This window comes from Rhagoletis pomonella, unplaced genomic scaffold (genome assembly GCF_013731165.1).
Source record: "Rhagoletis pomonella isolate Grant_MI unplaced genomic scaffold, Rhpom_1.0 Rhpom_scaffold_00002, whole genome shotgun sequence".
In the NCBI taxonomy this organism is placed as follows: Eukaryota; Metazoa; Arthropoda; class Insecta; order Diptera; family Tephritidae; genus Rhagoletis; species Rhagoletis pomonella.
In genome coordinates, this window is record NW_023458556.1 from 76,700,577 (window position 1) to 76,727,296 (window position 26,720).

The 26,720-nt window shown below is 37.7% G+C and overlaps 1 protein-coding gene across 1 annotated transcript in view; it reads right to left on the reverse strand.

The window, feature by feature from the left end:
• Positions 1 to 25,298, reverse strand: part of LOC118734083 — a 197,557-nt gene extending 172,259 nt beyond the window's left edge. The window contains exon 1 of the mRNA XM_036463784.1: positions 24,967 to 25,298. The gene's annotated coding sequence lies outside the window, so the exon portion shown is untranslated. The remainder of the gene's footprint in view (positions 1 to 24,966) is intronic.
• Between the last annotated feature and the right edge of the window lie 1,422 nt (positions 25,299 to 26,720).

Below are 26,720 nucleotides of genomic sequence, written 5' to 3' on the forward strand. Positions count from 1 at the left end.
AGGACTAATATGTTAGCTACCACATCCTCGAATTTCGTCCTTCTAACTTTATTAGTTTTAGATAAAAAAAACTACACTTCTCTTTATAAGATATTGATAGTTACAATATACATAAATGAAGATACTAGAATCATTACACTGTACAGCACTCCGCTGGATATTGGACCATTTTTTTTTTTAAGAGATTGAGTCATAGGTAAAAAGGTAATTTCTCCGTCGAAGGTAGCCTCCGAAATCGAGATATGGACCTTAGAAGTTCCAGTTAGGGTCTTTGGTAAAAAATTATTTTTTATTATAGACGCCCTTCTTTTCTTCTGATATGCATATTTGTATACTTTGTATGTAAAAATTTGAGAAAAAAACATTTAAAAGGAAAAAATACCTTTTTATATAAAAAAAAATTTTTTAACAAACAAATTACTAACCGATTTTTTAAAAATTGATATAGTTGTTAACGCAATTAAATCTTCTTTCTTCTGATTTGTATTTGTATACTTCGTATATAAAAATTTGAGAAAACTCATTTAAAAGGAAAAAATACCCCTTTATTTAACAAAAAAAAAATAACAACGAAATTACTAACCGATTTTTAAGAATTTGGTATCGTTGTAAAGGCGATTCAACCCCCTTTCTTCTGGTGTGCATATTTGTATACTTCGTATATAAAAGTTTTAGAAAAAAACACTTGAAAGCAAAAAATACCTTTTTTATAAAGAAAAATATTATATTATTATATATTTTAAACAGAAAAATTACTAACCGATTTTTAAAAAATTGGTATCTTTGTATAGGCTACCAGAAAACTTATACTTTCTTAAACCCGAAAATTTCGTTTTATATACGAAAAAAAAATATATGTAATTATAAACATTTTTTTCCTCTATATAAACCCCTGCCCCCTGGATGAAAGGCTGGCTACGCCCTTGTATACAAAGCAATTAAAGTATTTAAACCGTAGGTATATCATACGGTCAGTTTGTTCTTTTGGAGCGCATGCATGGTTCCATAATAATGATTCCAGTATCTTCATTTATGTATATTGTAATCAATAAACCAGTATCTAGGGACACGAATTTCGATACGATACGATACCATATCGATAGTTTTATCATTCGATACCGATATTTTTTACTCGATAGTATTAAAACGAAATTTTTTTCAATCGAGTACCCGAACCCTAGTATCGTATCGAATGTCGTAAACTCAAATTACAAAGATAATGTGATTAAAAATTCTTCCCGATATAAATTGGGCTTTAAAAAACAGAAATTTGTACTATCGTTAGGATTGCATGTGGCGGGATTTGAACCCGGGTCTCGGTGTTTTACTTCAACACCTCAATCTCTACGTGTAAAAATAATAATAGATTGCCGGTCACTGGCGCCGAGCCGTTGAAGAACTTTTGGCAAATAAACGTGAAAGAAATAGTTTCGATACTAGCAAGTCAATATTCTTATTAAGTCTCATCAAAAAATTCCTTGTCGTTTAAAGAATAAAAAAAATGCCGCATTATACTAAAGCCGACTTCCCGACATAAGCTACTATTCCATACGAACACAGATATGTATGTAAACTTTGGGGCGAATTGAGATTTTGACACCCTGTATAAATTCGCCTTGGTGGCCTACATACGACACCAATATTCAGAGAAATTTTTTTGGATTTTGGTATCGATATTTGGGATATCGAGTCTTTTTATTCCGATATTAATGGGTACCCGATATTTTTACAGCGATACTTTAAATGAGTACCAAATCGATACTTTCGATTCGATATCGTGACCCTACCAATATCTTATAAAGAGAAGTGTAATTTTTTTGTATCTAAAACTAATAAAGTTAGAAGGACGACATTCGAGGATGTGGTAGTTAACATATTAGTCCTTGACATATATTTTTTCAAAAATAAATATGGGAAATTTCCAAGGATATTCAAGGGTAAAGTTTTAAAAGGACATTTTCAATACTTATTCGTCCTGGTGCATCCTAAAACTTAATTTTTTTTCTATTCTACAGAATTTTTCCCTTTAATTGATACCCATATTGTTATTCTACAAAGCACCGCATCTTTTGAATAATTTTTTTACTCAACCATATTCTAGAAATTTCAAAGTCCTTTAAAAAAAATCCGGACGCCAGAAAGAAAAACTAAAAACGCTTCCAGTTTTGTGAATAAATAAATTTTTTCGTGTGAAAAATTGACTGTCACACGGTGTTATGCATAGTTTCGTAGGTATATGGTCAAAATCGCTTTATCTGTTGGGTATTTTTCAGAAGAAAATATATCATAATAAGAGTTACTGCAGTGTTTTATCCGATCTGAAACAATACCCGCTCGCTGCACAAGAGAGTTGTTAAAGCGCTCTGCAAATTTGTGAACAAAAAGCTTTCCGTAGCTTTATAAAGAGCGAAATACACTACACAAGCGGCTTGTCAAACATTCTTCAAACCTACTTTTCCCATATCGCCATACACCATGCAAACATGACTCGTTCAAGCAAAGAATTTTAGTTTTCTTCCGGTTCACAATGTAAAAGAGTTTGGTTTTCTTCGATTTTCTCTCTTGCGTCATTCGGAAAAAATTCTGCTGCGAATGAGGCGATTTTATCATACACAACGTAAGCGGTTTGATCAAACGTCAACATGGCGGCCAGAAATTCAAAAAAATTTTGATTTTTGTTCACATTTCCCTCAAACGGCTTGTCAAACCTACAAACACTCCCATACACAACATAAATAGCTTTAAGGAAAGGGATATTTCGCTTGGTTTGTCAAGCCGCTTGTGTGGTGTTTTTCGCTCTAAAGCACATCTGCATTTGCTGCTAAATATTCAAAATGTTATCGATAATTTTTTCATTCCATCGTTATATTTTCAACTTATTTTGAACTTGCAAAATCTCGAAACCAAATGGAGAGAATACGCATTGTTCGATCATAAGAATATTCATATTGATTCTTCATTAGATCCAGAAAATTATAGGAAAAAGTTTTTGAATTAAAAGATTCTTCAGGTTCATCTAAGTTTCCCAATTAAAAAATTTATATCTGCATTACTTACATCGCCCTTTTCTAATTCTTCAGTAGAACGTATATTTAGTAGTTTAAAAATGTGTCGGACTGACTTGAGGACAAGATTGAGCACTGATATAGTTGCAGCAATATTATATACAAACCAAGGTATAAAAACCAACGGTGATACTTTGTTTGAACCGCAAGACCAAATATACCAATTGAATTGGAGAATGTAATTAATTTTTATACTAAGTACCTGTAAATAGTATGCAGTACATAATACTCATATCTGTAATAAGAAAATTTTTAGTAATTTGTTCGGATTTTGAGGATTTTTCATTTGTTTTTGAGGAATTTGGTAATTTTTTTGTGGCAACACTGCTTCAAACATGCAAAATCACCAGTATACAGACATACAAAAATACACATAATTAGTGCTTGCAAAAGTAACAATGCTGCATTTATGAAACAGTATTTAAGCATTCTAACACGATATACAAATATTTCATTATGTAAATTCTACTTTAGTGATACATTTCAATATATGGAACATACAAGTACAAACAAAACTGCAGCATTTAAGTTGGAACTCCATAGGCAAGCGTATGCGTACTAATTATAGCTGGAAAACTATCGATGGGACCATCGATAGTATCGATAGTCTGGAACTATCATATAAAAGCATTGAGCGTTGCGAATGTCAGATCATTTTCTTTTTTACTTGAATTGAATTGAAATTTTATGTGTTAGAAGGGGACAGTCCTAGGACCAAAACGGGAAAACTGGTGCGTCAAGATAACAACTGTTAAGCAAAAATTTACAGCTGTTTCAAGAAAATGGATACTTGAAAATTAGTAATTGTAACTGCTATGTTGAAGGTCATAAAACATAATATCCATGCCGTGTATGAATTGAGCAGTTTTCTGAGAATAGACAAATATTTAATCACAATGCATATATGTATGCTTGTATGTTGATATATATGTAAGTATGTATGTATATTTCAATTGATTTGAAATAATTTATGATGAAATTAATGAAAATAAAACCATAAAATGATATGTTCTTGTGAATAAAGTCATATTAGTTGTGTTCGAAAAAAGTGGAGAACAGTGCAGTCCATAAGTCTGTTCATTTTAAGATTTCGATATATCGATACTATCGATAGTGGCTCTCGATAGTATCTGAAAATATCAATAGTGTAATCTATCGATAGTTTTCCAGCTCTAGTACGCATACACATGTTCGTATGGGGCCCTGCAGGGAAAGCTACTAGTTGTGAACTAGAATTCTACCAGTTTGCGTTTCAGCCCAACTAGTTCACGTTCTATCCTTTTTCAATGTTAGCGACTGGTATTTTTAACATTACGATGTCCTACGAGATGTCATAGTAGTAGCATCATACCAGTTGATGAGATAGTCTGCCAATTCATCCCCCAAGAAAAGTATTTGTATGCCTTTTTGCTCGCGGCGGTCCAACAGTCGCAATGGCCGACAGAGCAAAGCACTCGCGTGATATGCCTGAAGTACCAGGTTCAAGCCCTGGCGCAGGGAAAATTTTTTTATTTTTTTTATTTTTTTTATAATAGTTCTTTTATTTATATTTTTTATTTAGGGTTTTTTTTGTTATTCTTAAATGTAATTAAAAAAAAATAAAATAAAATAAAATTTTTTTTAATCCATTTTTTTGGCACAAGTATTTTTTCCCATATATATATATTTTTTTTTTTTGTAATGCAACTCGATTTTTAAGTTTGTTATTTATATTTAAATTGAAATAACTATCTAACTTTAAAAATCTTAACCACCCCCAAGCGGCCTCGAACCTGCGATCCCAGAACCAGAACCAGTAGTCTTCACGTGACGCCACAGCCGACATTTGTAAGAAAAGCAATAAATTGCGTTTTATTTTAGGCTTTGGCAATTCAAAGGCAGATGTCGCTGAACGCTTAAGTTCTTCGAAAATATCGAACTGGTAGGCACATACAAGTTTATGAACTAGTATTTTTTCTAACTGGTTTGGGTTTTCACTGCATAAGTACGCGATTAAGCGCAGAGAACGGACAAAAATTCGAACATGAATTCGAATAGGCATCCGAATGCGCACAGAGTTGTATTTTCACAACTTTCATGCATTTGCTTGCGCAGGCAAACAAATTTTAAGTTAATTACACTACACGTTTGGGTATACATATGTAAATACATATACCTACATATTTTGATGGAGAATTTTTAAGGCTTGATATGTCTTTTCTTTATAAATATGTATAAAAATGTGTAAGTATGCTGCATCAACTTATTGAAATGACAACTGACAAACGCGTGTAAGCGCACACTATGGAGTTGCTCAGGTTTTACGCACGTAAGCGCATGTCAACGGATCTCGCATACGCACGCATACGCTTGCCTATGGAGTTCGAGACTTTCGGGGAACTTAAGCGTTCAGCGACATCTGCCTTTGAATTGCCAAAGCCTAAAATAAAACGCAATTAATTGCTTCTCTTACAAATGTCGGCTGTGCGTCACGTGAAGACTACTGGTTCTGGTTCTGGGATCGCAGGTTCGAGGCCGTTTCGAGGTGGTTAAAATTTTTAAAGTTATATCAATGTAAGTAGTTGCATTACAAAAACAAAAAAGAAACAAATATATGGGAAGAAATACTTGTGCCATAAAAAAATAGATCAAAAAAATATATATTTTTTAAATTAAATTTAAGAATTACAAAAAAAACCCAAAATAAAAAATATAAATAAAAGAAATATTATAAAAAAAAAAAATAAAAAAAATTTCCCTGCGCCCGGGCTTGAACCTGGTACCTCAGGCATACCACGCGAGTGCTTTGCTCTGACGGCCATTGCGACTGTTGGAGCGCCGCGAGCAAAAAGGCATACTAATGCTTTTCATAGGGGATGAATTGGCAGACTATCTCATCAACTGGTATGATGCTACTAGTATTTCTACCAGTAGATGCTGATGCATAGCCTGACAATTGACATCTCGTATGACATCGCAATGTTAAAAATACCAGTCGCTAACATTGAAAAAGGATAGAACGTGAACTAGTTGGGCTGAAACGCAAGCTGGTAGAGTTCTAGTTCACAACTAGTAGCTTTCCCTGCAGGGATATGTACCCCAAAAAATTATATGTGCAATACTTCAACTTCAATTAGTTAAATGAAAAACCAATACTAGATCTTTGATGTTACACGCACGGTGTGAATAACAACGTTTTACTGCCGAAATTTCCAAATACCTTCGGTCGAAATGAGCCAAAAACTTGCCAACTTAATGCGAAAAGAATGTTTCTACTTCAGGATATTCATTTTTCCCATAGTGAAAAGATTTTATTTGTTTTCCAAAGCTATATGCTTGCTCTTGCCAGTCAGTCTAGTTGGGTCAAACCATGCCGTCGCAATTAAAGAATGTACACACGGTAATGAGTTTAGATTTGCCAATACAAACATTCAATCGAAGTCAGTTCAGACATTTTGATAACTGGCCGACAGCAAACTATACTGCTGCTAAGCCATCGTTGCTTATTGGGTTAGATAATAGTCATTTAAGTATCGCCAAGCAAACAATAAGCGCTGGCAACAACGAACCTGTTGCCACTGAAACTCCGTTGGGTTGGGTAGTTTATGGGCCAACTCTATCTAAGGTCAATCCTACAGCTCAAGTTTTCCACGTCCGGAAATCGTTTACTACACATAAATTACATCAATTAGTAGACGAGTACTTTAGTGTAGAAAGTTTCGGAGTGAAGCTAACAGATACGCCTTTGGAATCGACTGAAGACATTCGTGCCAGAGAAATTCTGCGGGTTACAACAAAAAATATAGGAAACCGGTATGAAGTCGGATTGTTGTGGCGTGACGATCACATCAATTTACCATAGAGCTACGAAGTGGCCAAACGTAGACTAACTCACTAAATGTTAAAAGATGAAGCGTATGCCAAATGCTATAAAGCTGAGATAAATAAATACGTAGAAAAAGGGGATGCCAAATTATTGTCCATTGCCGAAGCTCGAGAGCAAGGGCCAACTACTTGGTATCTGCCACATTTTGGGGTAGTAAACCCGCATAAACCACATAGTTACGTATCGTATTCGATGCAGCTGCCGCCGTTGCTAATATTTCGTTAAATTCTGTTTTGCTAAAAGGACCGGAACGGGCGCAACCGTTAATGACCATAATGTTTAAGTTTCGTCAACGTATGATTGCTGTTGCGGGTGACATTGTGGAAATGTTCTCACAGGTTAAGATAAGACTTGCTGACGTATCAATGATATTTGGTGCCGCTGCAGAGTACATAAAGATTTTTAACTCCGCTCAGTTTAATGGAGTTATGCCAAGGGGTGCCAAAGCTGTTATTGAGAATACTTACGTAGACGATCTCGTAATCAGTTTCGATAACGTTATTGAAGCTAGGGAAGTAGTTTCCGTATTCCGTTTAAGGAACTTTGTCTCAAATTGTAAGAGGTTACAATACCAGCTAAATAACAGTGTCGCCGCATCGTTAGACATTATAACTATGGACCCTCAACCCAAAACCGATAAAATTTTGGGCACGTATTGGAACTCAAATAATGACGTGTTGGAATTTCAGTTTAGATTCCACAAGATACCGCGAGAAGTCATCGATTGTAAACGACCACCAATAAAGAGAGAGCTTTTGGGGTTAGTCATGGCCATTTACGACCCATTTGGTCTATTGGCTAACGTCGCCATAACGGCCAAATTGATACTTCAAGCCACGTGGAAACAACCGATCGATTGGGATGATCCATTGCCTTGTGAACTAGAGTCGCGGTGGATAATGTGGTGGAAAGCATTCCAGGACATCAAGCACTTCGCGGTACCAAGATGCATTTCGCCAACTTACACAACTGCAGAAAACTTGGAATTGCATGTCTTCGTTGACGCAAGTGATACTGCCTATGCCGCCGTGGGATATCTACGAATGAAACGAGCACAAGAGGTAAACGTCGCCTTTATAGCAGCGAAAACTAGGTGCGCTCCAAAGAGAGAAACAACCGTTCCGCGCTCTGAGCTTCAAGTCGCCGTCTTGGGAAGCCGACTTAAAACATTAGTAGAATAATGTCTCGATAGAACTGTAAACGACATCACGTTTTGGAGTGACTCAAAATCGGTTCTTCTGTGGATTCGGTCCACGAAACGTGAGTTTAAGCAGTTTGTCGCTAGACGAATTTCGGAGGTTCTATCAGTAACTTCACCAAGTCAATGGCGGTGGATTCCATCGGCGCTTGACGTGGCAGATGAATCCACGAAGTTTAAAGCATCTCCAGCAGCGTTGGATACAAGGCCCAGATTTTCAACGAGAACACATGGCCCATGGAGCCACCAAATTTGTATTCCAATCTCTGCGCGTCTGAAGAGCATAATAAGAAGACTTTGCTTATAATCTACAATAGTGACATAATAGATGTCACAAAATATTCCTCTTTTATAAAATTACAGCGCGTTATGGCTTGGGTTTTACGCTTTGTAAATAACTTAAAATTAAGGTCACGTCTGCTTGCAGAGTTGCAGCCGAAAGAGTTATCATTCGCTGAACATTTTATCTGTCGTCGGGCTCAGCTCCAGTTCTTTGAAGAAAAAATCATTGCCTTGGAGACTAAACAGTGCCTTCCCAAATCTAGTCAACTGTATCAACTAACACCAAAGTTAGATGCGAGTGGAGTGTTGCGTGTCAATGGGGGAATCAATGCCGCCTACTGCCTTCCCGTGTCAGCTCGTTGTCCAATCATTCTTCCTCATCATCATCAGCTATCAGCATTAGTGATGGACTATTATCACAAAAAGAATCATCATCAGAACAATAAATTAATAATCAATGAGGTGCGTCAGCGGTACTGGATACCGCGTTCGAATTCATTGTTGAAAGAGGTCCAAAGGAAATGTCCAGTGTGCATCCGACAAAGGGCTAAGCCAGCAGTACCATTAATGGGTCAACTACCACCAGATAAAAAGTGTGATAAACAGTGCTTATGAGCATCTTAGTGTGAAACAATTGAGGCTAAGTGAAAGTTATTGTGTTTTGTATTAAACTAAATTTAATTAAATTTCACTAGCATACATTCTAATATTGACGAGTCATTTGCTGCTATCATTGTTGTTGTACCCTTTGTAGTTAACTGAATTAATTTTGTTTTTGCACATTTGTTTTACTCGTTTTGTTTACTTCTTCTAGTAATTCTTGTCACAGCTGTTTGCGTTGCGTTTATTAAGTGTCATAATTACAGTGATACTCAAACTGTTCGCTACATTTATCTAAGCTATTTACATCAGCTCCTTAATTGTTATAATTTATTTTGTTTGTCTTTTTATTAACGAGTGTTATTACATAAATCTTTCAGTATGAAGTGCGATCTTGATACTTGCCAAATTAAAAGCGATTCTGAACGCAACTTATCGTGCTGGCTGTGTGATGGTATTTACCATCTGAAATGTGCTGGTTTGACGGGGAGAACTCTGGACGGTATTAATGATGGCAAGGGCCTTCGCTGGTCTTGCGTAAAGTGTAGGTCAACCGAAGTTGATCTTTTCAAGCTATTTAGGCAAACCAGAAATGGTTTTACAGAAATAGGAAGAGAATTGTCAGTACTGGCAGAAAAATTTAAGCATTATGAAAATGTGTTTAAATCATTCAAATGCTTAGATACCTTGCAATCTGTTAAGGATATCCGTGTGTCTAAACGTAAGCGTCTTCATAGTCTATCTAAGGAAATTATTGCCGTTGCACGTCAGAATAATCTTCCGACTGACTTAATTAATCTAACTTCTCCATGTCCTCCAGCATCAGAATCCTCAGCCTCAAAAGAGCGTGTAACGAAATCTGCTTCGGATAATAACGGGCCTGAAGTATCTTCCCCTTCCCCCATTGAAGTGGTGGCATCATCTTCAAAGCCTCCACCGCCTTCCCTATCCTCAACTACTAACGCAGTAACTCAACCCCTTTCGCCGGTACTCCAGTCTGATACAAGGAAACTAGTTGTGGTTCCGCCAAAGAAGTCAATCTTTGTCTCTAGATTTTCGAGAGACACTACCGAAGACGATATAAAGCTTTATATCTCATCAAAAATTACAACTGTCGACTTAAGCATCAGAAAATTTAATTTTAAATACGAAAGAAATATTGCTTCATTTAAAATTGACGTACATTTAGATAATTTTAGTGCGCTGCTTAGTAGTTCTTTTTGGCCCCCCCGGAGCTTTCGTTCGTGAATTCGAATATAGGCCCAAAAAGGGAAAAAAACTTAGCTAATATTCCCCGTCATAACACTGAATGAAAAAACTTAAATACTAAATTAACGAACTTATACCTTAAAGGCCTTGAATGTAATTATAATATTCTTTCTTTTACTGAAACTTGGCTGATAGCTTTATTCACGTGTTTAACAACAAGAGCCGTGCATCTGAAAGTGGCTGTGGACCTGTCCACAGATGCGTTTATCATTTGCTTAAGGATTTCGGTGATCGGCGGGGAGTACCAGTGCGGATAAGGAGTGATAATGGCACGAATTTCATCGGCGCCCAGAGTAAACTGAAGAGAGAAGAGAGAGTTTTTGATTTGGACGTAATTCAACGAGAAACAGCTAAAAAAGGAATTGAGTGGATCTCTAATTGTCCGGCTAATCCATCTGCCGGAGGATGTTGGGAGCGACTGGTTCAGTGCGTTAAAAGAATATTACAGCGAGTTTTGAAAGAGGAAGCGCCTCGCTTGGATGCGTTTCGAAATGTGTTAATAGAGGCAGAGAGTATCATTAACAGCTGACCACTGACCGACATATCACTACCTATCTACCTGATAGTCCGGAGTCTTTGACACCCAATCATTTCTTTCTAGGGTGCATGAACTCAACTCAAATGCCGTCTGATTCTGAAGAGAGAGTCTGTTTGCGCGAGCAATGGAAATAGCGCAGAACTTAAAAGACCGTTTTTGAAAACGGTGGGTCAAGGAGTATTTACCGCAACTACTGAGGCGGCCGAAATGGCGAACAGAGGTGCAACCGTTAAAGCCGGGCCAGTTGATAGTTGTATGCGACCCGAGTCTTCCACTAAGTCAATGACAAACTGGCCGTATAGTTGATGTCATTTCCGCAAAGGATGGACAGGTGCAAAGCGCGAGTGCACGCACAACACATGGCATTATACGACGGCCGTCATCGAAGCTAGCCGCTCTTGAGTTGTGAATCCCAAGAATTCACCGCGGTGCGGGATGTCAGCAAAACAGTACAACCACATGGCAACTCTTCGCCACAATACAACCACATGGCAACTCTAGCACTAGCATGCGCTAAAGTGTCAATTAAATTAGTTAAATAAAGTTTGCCGCAAAGGCATTTTTAAACTGTTTCTTTTTATTCATTTGTCGACAAAAATACTTATAAACTAAAGGCTATTATAATCGCATACAGCAAAAAGTTTTACTCTTCCTTCATAGAGCGAAAATTAGGAAAAACAAATTGCATATATAATTCTTTTACTAGGATATGCAAATCCATATCATACAAAAGCCCTGTTAGTGCCGAAAACATTTTTGCACAAGACTGAAAATATTATAAACATTTTGTGGTGCTGTATAGTAGTCAAATTTATAGAGAAATGTACTTAAAACAACAACAAAGTAGACGTCTACATTTTGAGACATTTTTAGCATCAAACTGTGAGCACTTCTTTCTAGCAGTCGACGCAAAATCGTTGCAAAACTTTACTGGTGTTGCCAGAAATTTCTTCTTTGCGTCCATTTTGTATATGTCGCCTTTCGATTTTGGTTCTGAAAAATTTTAATTGTTTAACTTAATTACCAATTGCTAATATTTGTACTTTCTTTTCCCTGATTTGTTTGTTTTCATCAGCTATTGCGCTCAAATCAAATGCAAATTCGTAAACCGTCCCCAATAAACTAAAAAAATTTGATTGGTATTGCCATAATGCAGCCCTGCTGCGTGGTTGCAAAATGTAGACGCGTAAAAAACATACCTTTGAGTGTGACAAAATGTAAACGGCGTCGTTTTCCAATCTTGTATGTGAAACAACAACACCACAGATTTTACGGTTAGAAAACGTCTTCAAATATAGACGTCTACATTTTAAGACACTATTTGGAACGAATTGTGAACACCCCATTTATTTCTGGAAATGCATAGCCGCTCATGAATCCTTCACACTTTTTCACTCATACATCATGCATACTTCATGAATGCATACAACCGATTTCTGCTAGGTGGATATTCTTCTCTATGTGTATACTAGAGGTATACGCCGCCGAGCCACGCCGCCGCGGAGTTACGAAAATATCGGCGCGGCGCGGCGGTGGCGGCGTTCGGCGCCTAAGAAATTTTGTACAAAATTTTCATGAAATACATCGCTTGAAGGAACTACTACTCCAGAATATATAACAATTTTTTTCAATACCACAAAAATATTCCTTTTTTACATATTACTACAACAACAAGAAAGTTATCACACACCAAAACACTTTAACGATAATATCTCAGAAAGCAGTTTTAACAGAAGTGCCCTTATTGCATGGAACTCCTCAATTATTTGAGATAAACCAAAAACAAATTTATATTTTTGTGAACTTTTTCGTAAATAAAGAGTTGAATATTTTTTAAACAGATTTTAAATATGTAAGTTATTTTATTCTGGGGCCCCACAGACGTACACAAGTTCTAGGTGACTGTGTGAAAATTATGTTAGCATTCACAAGTGGTGGTCAAACCCCAGGAAGCTTCATCGCATCGCAATGTTTTCTACACAGGGTTCAAGTTCCCCCCTTCTTGGTGGAAATTAGTAGTATTTTTCATTACTTTCGGTTATCCTTAGGAAAATCTGGCGCTTAATATTTTAGTGGAAATTTTAACCATCTATAAGCCATTTTTTAAACGGTGGGTCAAAAAGGCCTGTTCTGCTGGGAGTTGATGGGTAAAACTGTTGGAAAATAGTAGACCACCCTAGTTTTCAATCTATAACCCACAAAAAAATCGTAAGAACCCCGTAATTTAGCATAACGGTAGATAAGGTTATTACCAGGGAACGGATTTTTAGGACCTAAAAACCTATAAAAAAGTCAAAATAAAATAACGAAATAGGCTGGAAAAGGCAAAATAAAATAGCGAAAAAGGCAGGAAAAGGCACTAGGTATTGAAAAAAGGCAAAACAAAATAGCGAAAAAGGCAGGAAAAGGCACTAGGTAAAAAAATCAAAATAAGGCACTACAAAAGACAGAAAATACGAAGAACAATCTGTATTTTTTGTATTTTAGAAATGTTTATATTGCAGGTAAAAAGAGAAAAACTATGAACTAGTTTCATTATATGAAAAATTTGTACTTTGAATCTTTGACTATTTTATCCTTTCGAGTTTCTAACTCATAAAACTTTAATCTGTATAGTTGTAGTAACATTGAACCACAAGATGCATTTTGAAGTTTTCTGGCAGCATTTTCATTCGATTTTCGCGAAGAAAAGCCTTGAATGTACTAAATGTGCGCTCGACGTAAGTTGATACAAGTGGAGCCAAATTTAAATATGGAACGTTTGAAACGTTCATATTATCAGGCATAAGGGCGTTTTCCTCGCCCTTTACAATTTTATCCACACCCCTTATTGTTTCCAAGCCTACGTTAGCCTACGGCTTTGAATTTTTCCAACACCAATTTGGCAAGAGGTCCCTGCGCTATAAGCCGCATGGGCATGTGTATATTTTTTAATCTTTAAAAAAAAATTGTAAATGCTATAATCACTTTTTTAAAGGTAGAAAAGGCAAAAAAGGCAAATATCTTAAAAAAGGCAAATATCTTAAAAAGGCAAAAAAAAGGCAACATCAAATGTGTATACATGGAATCAGGGAAAGCTAAATCGTGGACATTCTTAATCGAATATACTCTATCTCTTTAGCAGAAAAAAGGCGATTTCCATAAAATCCGTTCCCTGGTTATTACAAAAATTATTAATAGCGACATAAATTACTCCAATAACTTAAGTTTTTATTTTTTTTTATTTCTTTAAATTTAAATAGTACATACGGATCTATAGAGAACATAGAGAACCATGTATGTTTGTATATACCTCAGACCCTCTTCTGTTCGCCCATCCATCGGCGCCAGGCACTCACAATTTTAATTCAAGTAGGAAGTAACAATATTTAAATTTAAAACTAATTTAATAATGAAATAAATAGAACTATAATCTGAATTGGCATGGCGAATGCCTAACGCTGACGAGATGACATGATAAGATTTGTAGCCTCATGGCTCTTATGGGCACTAGCGCCGGCGTTTCCAGACGCGCCGGCGTCGCCGCGCCGCCGACTATTTTTGAAGTTGACCTCGCCGCCGCCACAAAGCCTGTCGGGATTAGTCCCGGGATTTAGATATTCATCAATCTTCAACAACTTAAATCGAAAAAATTGCTTTTAAATTGTTTGAGAAGCTCTCCTTATTTGTTTTTGTTATTTATGGCCTTATAACAATTATATTCAACAATTTTGATTGAGCTTGAGGCCGTCTTTAATGAAAAACTATCGTGGAAAAGCAACAATAATTTAATAAAAGGTAGAAGTGATAGCTATTTCGGAAATCACCACCACATTTCCTCATCAGACTTCTTTCAGTGGGATTCGATCCAACGACCCCATAAAATAAATAATAAATAAATGGGTTTGAAACCTACTTTTTTATTTAAAGAGGCGTTTTTATTTTTTCTCTCTGACGTCAGGATTATTTTAAAGGACTTTGTAATTTCAAAGATATGATTAATTCCAAAATTTTTTTAAAAAATTCAATGCATTGTAGAATAAAAATATGGGTACCAAATAAAAGGAAGGAAAGAAGGAAGGAAATTTCTTTAGAATTTAAAAAACTTAAAATTTTTTGGATTCACAAGGAATTTTTTAAACTGATAAAGTTAGCAGGACGAAATTTGAGGATGTTAATGAGTTTATATAAGTCCTTAACATATAACTTTTTCAAAAACAAATATTGCGTAATTTCAAGGAAAAAATTTTAAAATGACATTTTCAATACTTACCAGTGATTAAATTCTACAGAATTTCTTCTTTAATTTTTTGAATCATTTTGGAATTACTTACGTCAGGGGGAAAAAACTGAAAACGAAATTTTACAATATTTGGCCCATGGTCTTGACCTGCAGGCTGTGTCGGAGTCACAGCTGATAAACTTAAACGTAGAAAACATGATATTATTAAGATCACATTCAAGTTAAAAATGGTACATGAAATATTCGTTTTGATTGTATTGAATTGAATTTAATAAATCAATGTGATTTGCAAAATATTAATACTTAGCAATAGAGAAGCAGATCCACATGAACTTCAATCATATGTACCATCAGCTCATAAATAGATATATACCGTGACGTTTATCATTATTTCGATTCATTTTTATTTCCTTTCATACTGCAGACATTTTTCTTACTTTTTATATTAGCCTATGCCCCAGTACTAGTATTCTTCTTCGAGTTCATGCTCGTCTTCGCATTATCTTCGGATTTGTGCATAAGTTAGCTAAGACTTCTGAAACAGCTGGCAACTCTCCTAAATATAGTTAAGAAATAAACAAATCTCTAGCGTCTGATATTGTGATACCTACATAAATATTTCATGCGCCTGATGAATTAAGTTAAATTTGATTTTTTAAAACGTGACAACGCTCCTAAATACAGTTCAGAAATTAAGCCTTTTTAAATGCATTTCATTTGATACCCATATTTTTAATAATTGCTTTAACTTATTAAATAATTTGAGTTTAAGTTTTTACCAGGTGGCAACCCTCTTTAAAGCTAAGTGTACACGGTAGAGAAAAAAACGCGACATTTAGACAAAAATCTCGCTAGAGACGTGTAAACACTCAATAGAGCTCTACGGGAGACTCGCCTACAAAGTCTACTTGAGAGTTATTTAGCGAGACTTTTTTCGCCGTGTACACAGTCCAACGCAGCTAGATCGAAAACTCTATGTCAACTCTACGCTCTATTTAGCAAGCTAAATAGACTTTTTGCTCTACGGAGACATATGGTAAAGCCTTGATAAAGAGTTTCATTACAGTTTGTTAAATTTTGAAATGGCTACGACATTGAATCGTATATTCAATACAAGCACACCATTTTAGGTACATTAAGAACGTAGCCAAATAATATATCGGGAATCATTCTCTTATTTTCATTGGTATGTCAATGGCTTTTGCAATAGCCTCCTTCCTTTGCAAAGGGAATAATTATTATTAAAACATAAGGGGATTCACAAATTGAGCAGGTGATCTGGTACTCTGGCAACAGTCGTTGCTTGACTTATCTGCTGTTTTGTCAGAGTGCCAGGCCACTTGCTAAACTTGGTGAATACCTATATATGTATGCATAGTAGTCTGGCTGGAACTGCTCGGAGAAACTCCTTTCAAGGGAATTTTAAATATTAAAGATTATTTGATGTGAGTCCAAAAGTACACATAGTAACGAAGAGAGTAAGTACATGTTTAATTTTTAGGTACATTTGTCTACGTAAATTTTTTTTTCGGCAAATAAGTACAGTTTGAAAATTTAATTCTTGTCCACATTGCGAAAATGTATTTTATGACGCCATCAAATAGGTGAATGCTGTCAAATCGACGAAAGGTTAGCGCTCCGTTGATGGCGCCAACTATATTTTCTACATCGTGGCTTTGATATAAATACATATATTCACACAAAAAGCGTTGACAACAATTCGAGATAGAAAACTAACTCTAGGCGAGAGGTAACTATTGTCTACCATGTACACAGCTTGTAGAGTACGAGATAGAGGAAAGTTGAGATTTCTCTATTTTGTCTCTAGCTAGAGTGAATATCTCCTAGAGTGGCTCTACCATATAAACATAATTGAGAGAGGAGATTTTTATTTCAGTAAAACTCTAGAGAGATTTCTCTACCGTGTACGCTTAGCTTAATAATCTAAATCAGCGGTCGGCATTCTAATACATTCAAACGATGCAATGAGTGAGACTGTGTGCGTTAAATGCACTGCTCAGCTGCCGCTCTTCGTATACGTGTGAAACACACATGTGCTCAGAAAGCGCTCAGTGAGCTATGGCCTGCCGACCACTGATCTAAATATTTAACCTAAGGATATCTTACCACCTTCGTGTCACGTAATATTTTTATATTTCATTTAACTCATGCATACTGTGGCGAATACTACGGCAACGCGAAGCGAACAACAAGAAATAGGCAGAATGTTCGAGGAATGAAGTAGAATGTTCCACAATCAGAAACGTCAAGTGGATGAACACTGCGAACAGCGAGAGGAAGGGAATGCGCGATGAACTTCAGAACATTCTAGAGTTGCCATGAGTGCGAGCGAAGGTATATAAGGGCCACCACACAGCTAGGGGAGTTAGTTCCAAGTCAGCAAGCTAAAAGTAAAGTGAGTTGCGAATTAGCAAGTTTAATTGTGTTAACAAGTTTTGTAAAGCGTTGTATTTGCTTTAACGAGTATTGTAAAGTGTTTTTACGGTATTAGCGAGTATTGTAAATTGTTTGTTGTACAATAAAGTTAATTGTACTACAATTTGGTCATCGTGAGCATTTATTTAACAATCCAGCGATACGAGCCGTAGGATATTTGGGGAATCCCTCAAGGTTTCGAGGATAATCGTAACAATTGGTGTCAGAAGTGGGATTGTTAAATAAATCCCGAAGGATAAACTTTTGAAAATGGCAAAAATTCAAGACCTGAAGATCGAGGAACTCAAACAGGAGTTGGAGAAGCGAAATTTAGCAACCTCCGGAAAAAAAGTGGAGTCACTATCACGGCTGCGAGAGGCTATGGAAGCAGAAGGCATCGACGTGGACAAATACGACTTCCAGGGTAAACTCGACGATGCATCCGCAAAGGATGAACAGAAGGATGAGGCCGCTTGTTCGTCGAAGGATGTGTAGCAGACATCCGGGAAGGTTGAAGAACAGCAAAAGTCTCCATGTTCATCAACAGCTATGGATATGAACGCGTTATCGGCTGCCATGTCACAGATGTCATCACAGCTGTCGTCACAGATGCAAGCACAGGATGCACGCATGTCACAGATGTCATCACAGCTGTCGTCACAGATGCAAACACAGCTTGAAGCACAGAGGTCGCAGTTGTCGTCATTGGTATCATCGCAGCTGGATGAAAAGATCACACAGCTGCAGGAGAATTTAATCAGATACAACGCGCTACTCAGGGAAAGACAGGATAAAATCGAAGAGAAGCAGGATAAGATCGAAGAAAGACAGGGTAAGGTCGAAGAAAAAGTGGGTGAGCTGGAAGGTCGCCTCCGAGATTTGCAGATGAATCGTCCAGCTACTTCGACGAGCGCTCCTAAGGTAAAACTCCATCCTTTGACGGCACGATTCCTTTCCAGGTCTTTAAGCTCCAGTTCGAGAAGACTGATACAGCAAATCATTGGAGCATCGAGGATAAGTCCGCTGCACTATTCGTTGCATTGAAAGGACCTGCAGCGGAAATCTTACAGACTATTCCTGTGAAAGGAACAGTTACGATGCGTTGATGAGTGCTGTGGAGAGACGTTACGGTAGCGAGCACAGGAGACAGATTTACCAGATGGAGCTGGAGAACCGCTGACAAAAAGCTAACGAGACTCTACAAGAATTCGCCTCAGAGATCGAGATTGGCTCACTTGGCTATTGGAGACGCATCTGGAGAGCACCTCGAAAGGGTAAAAATCAGAGGTACATCAACGGAATGCAGGACGTGTATACCAAGCGAGAGACGTACGCGAATCCAAAGCCAACATTTGCTGAAACTGTCTCGTATGCTCAAACGCGTGGAACGGCGGCGCTCCTAAGTAGACCAGCCTACAAAGCACATCGCGTGGAAGTGGAAACACCGGACGAGACAAATGAAATGTTGAAGAAGATTATCCAACTGCTGGGCGAGAAAAAGCATGGCTCTGGCAAATGTTTTAAATGTGGAAAGCCAGGCCACTTCGCCCGCGATTGCAGCGCAAGTTCCAGTGGGCTCAACAATTCAACAGGACGCAAACGCAGGCCTGAAGGAGACGAATCCAACTCCTATCAGTCGTTAAACTAAAACGAGCCAGCAGCAATGGGCGCGAGCTGGCTCCCGCAATTGAATGCCCCATAATCTCCGTCTCGCAAATTGGCAGAAAAGCGAGCAACGTTACTGTTGGTGGATATGTGGACGGACATGAGCGAGTACTAACTGTGGATACGGGCGCATCACATTCCATCATTCGATCTGATTTGGTCACTAAAGAGGTAAGGCCATTACCTGGAGCAAGGTTGAGGACAGCAACTGGTGAGGACACCCAAGTTGTAGGAGAGGTAACATGCAAAGTCGCAATAGGGAATGTAACGGTGTTACAGAAGTCCATAGTCGCGGCGATTATGGATGAAGTCATCATTGGATTAGACTTTTTATTTGATCAAGGTATGGTATGGAGATCGACATGAAGAATAGGATCATGAAGTACAACAACATGGAAGTGCCGCTTAGCTTTGGGTATGATGGTCCGTACAGCAGCAAGCGAGTGATCCTAGAGGAAAGCGAGCAGATTCCACTGAAGTCAGAAGCAGTTGTGTGGGCGAAGATTGATGGAGATTGTGTGACAAACAAATTGTGGGTTGTTGAAGCAACACAAACTTCTACACCGGACGTACTTATTGGTAAAACCCTGGCTAAGACGCAAAAAGATGGACGCATCCCAATTCGAGTGCTCAATGAGTTCAAATCACCAATCAAACTCCGAAGAGGAACTGTACTGGGGCAATGTCGAGAGGTAGAGGCAATCTTCAACTGCGAGAATGACATTGCGGAAGACATTAATGCATGGACGGAAGGGTTGGAAGAAAAATTCCAGCACAAGGCTAAGGAACTTCTCCGCAGATACTCCAACATATTCGACAAGGATGGCAACAAACCAGGCAGGACTAACGTTGTAAAACATCGCATTGATACTGGCGATGCAAGGCCAATCCGTCAAGCTCATCGGAGTGTTCCACTTGCCACTGTTAGCCAAATACTAAAAGAAATGAGCGAGAGTGGTATGATTGAACCATCAGCCAGTCCATGGAGTGCTTGTGAAAAAGAAGGATGGTCAAATGCGGTTCTGTGTAGACTACCGGACACTAAATGATGTGACGAAAAAGGACAGCTATCCACTTCCCAGGATCGATGATACTCTGGACTCGTTGACTGGAACGAAGTGGTTCTCAACACTCGACCTCAAGAGCGGATATTGGCAAGTGGAGGTAAGTGACGAGGACAAGGAGAAGACAGCTTTCAGCGTTGGAGATGGTCTTTGGCAATTCACGGTGATGTCCTTTGGATTATGCAACGCTCCTGCCACTTTTGAACGACTTATGGACCATGTGCTCAAAGGACTGCATTGGAAAACATGTTAGGTGTATCTAGACGACATTATCGTATTGGGTAAAAGTTTTGGGGAACACCTGAACAATTTGGAAGAAGTTTTCCAGACAATAGCTGGCGCTAGTCTGAAGCTAAGTCCTAAAAAGTGCTCACTGTTCAAGAAGGAGGTGAACTACTTGGGACACAAGGTGACAACGGAGGGCGTCTGTACTGCGAAGGAAAAGATAGAAGTAGTAAAGGATTGGCCAAGACCTAGGAACCTGCACGAGCTACGAATTTTCCTGGGCTATGCACCTACTATCGCCGATTGTTTCCGAATTTCGCCAGCGTTGCTAATAGCCTCCACGAGCTCACTAGGAAAAATAGAGCCTTCGAGTGGAACAAGGAGCAGGAGGGGGCTTTTCAAACTCTGAAGGAATGGCTATGTACTGCACCTATGCTAGCGTATCCCGTTCCAGGTGCAACGTTTATTTTGGATACGGATGCTAGTGGTTATGCCATAGGAGGCGTACTGTCGCAGGTAATTGATGGGCAGGAGAAGGTAGTTGCCTACTATAGCCGGTCGATTGGAAAACCAGAGAGGAACTACTGCGTAACTCGGAGAGAACTACTAGCGTTGGTGGACTGCGTCAAACATTTCCACAAGTACCTCTATGGGCAACGTTTCCGAGTTAGAACGGACCATGCAGCGCTGAAGTGGCTACTTAAGAATCCAGAAGGACAACTAGCTCGGTGGATTGAGAGACGACAATAACACCAGCGGAAGAGTGGAAGGAAGAACAGTTACGAAAGTGTCAGCAGGAAGATCCAGATCTGGAGCTTTTGATGCATGGACTGGAGGTGGACACAAGGCCAACTAAGGAGCAAATGGCAGCGGAAAGCCCCATCGCAAAGGCGTACTGGGCACAATGGAACAGCTTAAAATTAATATCTGGCTGTTTGCACAGGGTATGGGAAAGCGAAGATGGCCAGTGCTCCCGCAACCTGATAGTAGTTCCAAGGGTAAGAATTTCGGATGTACTCAAGGAATTCCACAATGGTCCTAGTAGAGGGCACCTGGGAATCACGAAGACCCTGGAGAAGATTAAGCAGAGGTTATATTGGGTTGGATGTCGCCAATCGGTCGCAGAATGGATTGCTAACTGCGTGGAGTGTGTTGCAGCTAAAGGCCCGAAATCCAGAAGTCATGGCCAGATGAAGCACTATAATTCAGGTGCACCATTCGAGCGGATTGCCATGGATGTAGCAGGTCCATTTCCTTTGAGCGCACAGGGAAAAAATACGGCCTTGTGGTTATGGACTACTTTAGCAAATGGCCGGAGGTATACCCGATTCCAAACCAGGAAGCTAAAACAGTAGCGGAGTAAAGAGCTGCACTCTGACTAGGGAAGAAATTTTGAATCGGCGGTGTTCCAACTGGGTATCCGGAAAACTCGAACAACGGCTCTTCATCCCCAATCAGATGGCATGGTGGAACGGTTCAACCCAACCCTGGAAGAGCATTTGCGGAAGGTCGTGGACAAAAATCAGAAAGATTGGGATGTCCGCATACCCTTGTTCCTGATGGGATACCGGTCAGCAGTGCATGAAACAACGGGTAAAACTCCTGCAAGGGTAATCTTCGGCAGTGAGCTCCGTTTGCCTAGTGATCTGAAGTTTGGAGTAACTGGCGATGCAAGGAGAATCGGGAAAGAGACGTCCAACATCCTGGAAGAGGAGCTGAGAGAGATACATGCTCCTGTGAGGCAGCGAACTCAAATTATGAGTGACAAGATGAAGGCCAGGTACGATAAGGCAATGAACTCCGAAGGTTTCCAAGAGGGAGTTTTAGTGTTGCTGTACAATCCACAACGGAAGAAAGGTTTGTCCCCAAAACTACAATGCAACTGCGAAGGTCCGTATAAGGTCGACAAACGGCTGTATGACGTAGTGTATCGAATCCAGACCGTTGGGAGACCAAGAAACAAGATGAAGGTGGTCCACTTGGAAAGGCTTGCAGCGTTTGGAACAGCAAGTGTGTCTGATCGGGACGATCAGACTTAGGTGGAGGGCAGTGTGGCGAATACTGCGGCAACGCGAAGCGAACAACAAGAAATAGGCAGAATGTTCGAGGAATGAAGTAGAATGTTCCACAATCAGAAACGTCAAGTTGGATGAACACTGCGAACAGCGAGAGAAAGGGAATGCGCGATGAACTTCAGAACATTCTAGAGTTGCCATGATATCAAGCGCAGGTATATAAGGGCCACCACACAGCTAGGAGATTTATTTACAAGTCAACAAGCTACAAGTAAAGTGATTTGCGAATAAGCAAGTTTGTGTTAACCAGTTTTGTAAAGCGTTGTAATTGCTTTAACGAGTATTGTAAATTGTTTTTACTGTATTAGCGAGTATTGTAAATTGTTGTTGTACAATAAAGTTAATTGTACTGCAATTTGGTCATCGTGAGCATTTATTTTACAATCCAGCGATACGATCCGTAGGATATTTGGGAAATCCCTCAAGGTTTCGAGGATAATCGTAACGATACTTTATTTAAATTCTAATTTTGAAACAGCTGGCAACCCTATTCAAAATATTTTCAAACCACAACCTCTTTCGTCTGATATCCATATCAGGATATAAATTTCAATTTTCTGCCTTTATTTAATACGAACTTGCGAACAGGTAGCAACCCTCCTACATATGTGTAATTAAGAAATAAAGCCTTTTCAAAACCATTTGGATCGATACTCATAGTGTAATAATTGATTTAACTTAAAAATAATTTGAATTTAATTTTTTTATCAGGTGGCAACTCGTTTTGAAAAAATAAGAAGCTATTGCACATCTACAGGCCAAGTTCTTTAATCTGATACCTCATTTTTTAAAATCGATTTAACATTACAGATCTGATGATATGACAAAAAGCTTTCGCGTATTATGCATACATATATGTATGTATGTATATATGCATACATATGTATGTATGTATATATGTATAAGGAATATACATATCTATAATATAATATAATATGTAGGCACATGTGCGAAATATGCTGCGATCAGCTTAAACATATTTCCCCTCACCTGCGCAATCTGTTTTTGGTATCCTTTTGTCTCTGCGAGCACCTAACTGTTTTTACACATGCACGTGTTTGCAAACTGAAGACGAAGTGATTTTGTATGGAAAAGCATTTATGCCCATATATATTTGAATAAAATAAACATACTTAGAAGATATCAACCAATACTTCCCATATACCAAACGGAACGAAAACACCTGAATTTTTGATTAAAGAAAACAAAAACAAAATCTTTGGAGCGGTTTTCGAGCATTTTGGTATTAAAAAAAAATGTGCAAATTTTTTCAACAATTTTTTTGCCTTTAAATGCTCGATATTTGATGAATTTATATAAACTTTGTACACGAAAATATTTCTTCTGCTCCAAAGAACCTATATCCCGAAATTGAAAGTTATATATCTGCCAATAATAAGCTGCTAGAGCGCTTTAAAGGCTCAAAATTGATCCCAAAATAAGCTGTTTCTACAACAGACACCGAATCGGTTACTTACATAAATGTATCTGTCGATAGGTTTGGAATTTTGTCTTGGGAACGGCGTACTCTTCTTTGAAATCGCTTCACTAGTTCTCGTGCAATAAGCGTTTTCGTGAAGCTCTAAAAATTACAACTACAGCATTTGAGCATAGCCTCCATATCGAAACGTAAGACGTATTCTACGTAAAAAATATTAATTATTAAATTAAAAAAATTAATAAAGCCAATACTGGTGAAGAAAAGGAGTTTCTATTATTGCCATCAGTGCAAATTACAAATCCCGAAAATCCCGGTATTATTTGCCAAGAATCCCGGAATTTTCGGGACCTATGTACATACATATAAGAAGCCATACTTTCCGGTTAATAACTAAGAGACTCATTTTGAGTTTTTAATGACAGGAACAAAAAAATTATTTTTTGCTCTGTGGACACATTTTACCATACATATGTATGTATGTATTAGTAATTATTTAATTGGAATTAATTCTTAATTAAGTAACTTTACCAATCAGAATGTATGTAGATACATACATACATACATACCTATTCACATGCAAACTTAATAAAAATCAAATTTAATCAATATTTGTCTTTGGAATGTCACAGCAGGCAGAAGAAAGGCACATTCTTACAAATTTAATTGTAGCATACTTTGCACAGAACACATCACACGCATGTACACACATAGGAATACATCAATATAAACATACATACATACATACAAATATGTACGTGTGTATTTACAAACCCACATAAGCATGTACTTATGCATATACAGAAACATATATGTATACATTATATGTATGTATATACATAAGTAAAATCGTTAAGCCATTCTTCTACTTTCATCAACATACTTATGTACATACTTATACATATGTGTGTATGTTATTAAAAACATGTGCATACATCAATATATAAAAACGCACTTGTAGGCATGTATTTTATTGCATCGAGTTCGCTTTTTTTAGCTAGTGTAATGAATTAATAAAACTTACACTTCAACTAGTAACACATTTAATCAGAGTGGAGCTTCTCAAACAAAAATCTTTCAATAATTATAGCAGCGAATTCTCTAAAATGCGAGTTATGAAACGAAATATTTATTTGTAAACAATAATCACGTAAGGAGCCTAGTAAAACCAATGCATTTTCAGCTCCATTCACTTTAGCACTGACTGAACAAGATGCCACTGAACACCGACTGAGCTCTTTTTATTGCTCTCAAATGTAATTTTCCCAGAGAGCATTGGTGTTGTTCGCTACTTTTCTCTGCTCTTATCAGTCGAAGAGAGTTGCCATTTAACTTGATTAACCATTTTAGAACACATATGTACATACATAACTATGTAGATATGTACCAAGAATGATAGAATACAAGCAGTGTTGCCGTGACGACATGAAAAAATGTATCGTAGAAGAAACAAAAAAATGGATCAAATGTATCACAAATTTTTTATTTAAGTATCTAAGTATCAAGTTAGAAAAAACCTAAAAAAATGCTATTTGGCTTCACATCATTGCTTTTTATTATTTTCAATAACCGAAAAATCATGTAATTCGCATTCATACACATACATATGTACATGAAGAAAAATATTTTACACAATGTGACAATCTATCAAAGAATAGATTACTGTTTTTAATCTTGTATAGAGACGAACAAAAATATATTGCGCCCAAGAATGATGGAATAAATTTCTGCTCACTCTGCAATTGTAAATATATTGTTATTTTAAGTACGCAGCTTATTAATGAGTCTTACTCACATTTTCATAAACCTGAAAATCATGCGCACAAGAAAATCGCTGCTCCCAGCTTCAAAAATTTTGCCAGCTCCATTTCAATGGACTACTGGCTGCCTGCAATAAAATTATATTCAAGATTTTGTTTCGAAATGAGTTAAGAATATATTTACCTTCGCCTCGATTCAGTAAATTGCACTTGAATTGTTTTATTATAGTTATTTAACTAAATTGTGTGCAATATTTACATTTCTGTGTAGAAATTGTATGCGTTTTGACAGCTCGCCAACAACAACTTTGATATTGTGACGTAGATGCGCAGAACCCCTATCGGCGCAATCTTTGTATTCTATCATTCTTGTATTGCGCCCATCAGAGAGGATTTTTGAGCGTAATTTTTGCATGACGTCATCTTGGTGCAATTGCGAGAGAGAAATGCCAAAACCCATAGGAAAATATGTAAACAATGCGGAAAAATGTGTTAATATCAATATTAAATTGTCCAATTTTGCAGGAATTAAGAAATATACGGAGTTTAATTAAATAGGAACATGTAGCAATGATTTTGGGCATGTAGCCCTTTAGTTAAGTACGATTTTTAGCATATGCCGGATGTTTACAATTTGCCTCTGCAGACTTTATTTTGCCTTGTAATGTTTCAAAAATTGTGCAAGACTACGCAGAAATATTAACGCACAAATAGCTAAATTGGAAATGTGTATATCTTGGAAATATTTAGCTATTTGCCCACTGTTTTTTGCGTTAGTGGGCGGAGTGGGATTGGGCGTGGGTCTTGATATCTAACCCACTAGAAAGAGCACAGTCCACACTTTGTAAAGAGCCACACCTGATCCCTCGAGACATGTCTGTTATTTGCGTAGAACTCACTCCGAAATTCACAAAATGTGTATTTTTCAGACCGCATTTATTAATAAGTTAGTGACCTCAAATTACAAAAATGGGTTTCATAGTGTAGAGTGTAGACTCTTGGCTACATATGTGTGTGT